Genomic DNA, 2500 nt, shown 5'->3' with positions numbered 1-2500 from the left:
AATAATGCGTTTGTCGTTATTTTCTTCAAAACAATGTATAATAAAACGATTATTAGATTCGGTTTTTGTGATATCCGGAATACTCAAGGTCTCGGTTAGTGTTAGTGTTGTGTTGATAACACGTACCTCGACCTTGATTATTCCGGATATCACAAAAACCTCCAACATCCAATAATTGTTTAAAATGCTACATGAAGCTTGTTAATTATCGGCCGGTTTTAATTATTAAGCTTTGCTTGTAAAAAGGAAGCAAATCAAAAGCGTTTGTTAATACTTGTGAAAAGGAAAGTATTTTACTAGAAGGCAATAAAACAATTGAAACAAGGCACGAGGAGTAAATCACTGTAGAAGATCAGTGAATCAAGCGAGAATGCACGCAAGCTGCTTTCCACGAGGACACGCAGGGGTTTTCGGTACGTCAACACCTGTCCGGTGTCTCTGTAGACCGAATGCATAAATGGCGGCCCAAAAAATATTCTTTTATTTATGTGCTAATTAGACTCACTAGCCTCGCTCTCAAGTAACGTTTCTTTTGTATTTTGTACATACAAACGAGGCTAGTGAGTCTAATTAGCACATAAACAAAAGAATATTTTTTTGGCCGCCATTTATGCATTCGGTCTACAGACAATAGGTTTTTCGTTTCAGGTTAACCCATGCAGGCTCATCCTTAACCCCAGCGCAGGTTTTTGTATCACGGAACACATTAGCAAAGCTAAAATGATAAAATTTACCCTGTCAATTCCCAATGAACTGTCCTGTAGCGCCTCTGACAAAAAGTGTCATTACCTAAAAAAAAAAAAAACAGACGTTTTGGGTGTAGAGCCCTTCTTCGGTCAATCTTGACTCCGGAGCTCTTTTGCGCATGAAGCAGCGTAAGCACTGGGGTCGAGAATGTTCTTCAGTGCGCAGATGCGCAGATGAATAGCGGCGCGCGCATGCGTGGAAGTTAAATGGAAGTTGAAATTGATCAGGCTGTACAGTTCCCAGTTGGAAAATCAATTTCATTTCACGGTGCTTCCGTTGAAGGTTAGTACCGTGGCGTAACTGCAAACCCCGTATCCAGATATCTAGAATATTGTGGCCCGCTAAGTTGAAATGTTGGGCCACTGGAAAACCAGGAGTAATAATTGTCTTTTATAAGAGATTCAGACGAACGTGAAGCTTTACAAATGTAAAAAAAAAGATACAGCAGTAACAATATATTAATGTGATGCATGGAATAAACAACGATTTACAAATGCATTTTTGTCGCGCTCTGCATGGACTCTTGGAAGTAAATAGTTATGTTCCCTTTCACGAAGGAGGCGTGTCCTTATAGGCGGTAGAAGGTCGTGTAGGATGTGTCCATCAACACAAATTTTCTCAAACAGCAAATTGTCTCTCTTTCTTCTGATGTCTGATCTTGATATTAAATGAGATATAAATCCAAACTTAAAAGATGTCCGAGTGCTTGCGTTGATAGGCGGCTCCCCAAACACAGACATGATAAGAGATTCAAACAGCTTGTTAAGTTGTTCCTTACGGTATCCTTATGCTTTGGACACCCTTAAAATATAAAGGCGGCAACTCGCTTTCGTAAGAAGGCTATCAGTGTGCTTCAGCCTTGTCCCAGTCACAGGGATTTTCCTGGAGAGTAATCCCAAAGGGTTTGAGCCAGTCCTTAACTTCCTCTTCATGCCTGGTAAAACTGGTGGCTGTGCCTTCTTGGTCTTACCATTGATGGTCATCTGTTTAACGACATTCGGTTATTAACTGCCCAACATTATTGACTTCAACAAGAGCAGTGTCAGGTGGCGCTTACAGGAGCGCAAACAGTGATATCATCGGCATATTTCACAAGTAAATTTGGATCAGCAGCTTTGATATCGTTGACCATCATTGAAAATAGGATGGGCCTCGATACAGTGCCTTGTGGGACACCCCTATTGGTTTTGACAAAACTGGTGTCCACATCGTTGACAACAACCCTTTGTTTACGATTTTCCAAAAAAAAACTTATGATCCAGTTGACAATATACTGGTTAAGATTGGCACATACTATTTGGTGTGGCACTGTATCGAAAGCCTTGCTGAAATAAAATGATAAGATACGCACATAATCAGCATTACCATCAAGTGATCTCAACCCAGGGGCAACCAACGATAATGTTTGGTGAAATATGTGTTCGGGAGAGTCAAACTGTTCTAAGAATTTCGGTTCTGCGTTGCCAAGCAGCTGTAGATTTCTTTACAAAACCATCACCTAAAAGGTTCGCAACAAGGGAAAAGTAGTCTATTACGTTTTCGGAAAGGATATTTTTGCAATTTTGGGCACTTAAAAAGGTCGCCTTGCAGTTTCAGATGAGCAAATGGTGCGCTGGGAAGTTAAGCAATTCCTGAAATGAAGAAATCATTCCCTAAAATTTTCGGACACTTAATTTTCAGCTAAGATATCCGAACAGATCAAATTCTTCCAAGTGATAAAAACATCTCCTTAGACAGTCTTTAAACATTGCAA

This window comes from Montipora capricornis, chromosome 10 (assembly GCF_036669925.1).
Source record: "Montipora capricornis isolate CH-2021 chromosome 10, ASM3666992v2, whole genome shotgun sequence".
Lineage (NCBI taxonomy): Eukaryota > Metazoa > Cnidaria > Anthozoa > Scleractinia > Acroporidae > Montipora > Montipora capricornis.
This window is presented reverse-complemented; position numbering follows the sequence as displayed.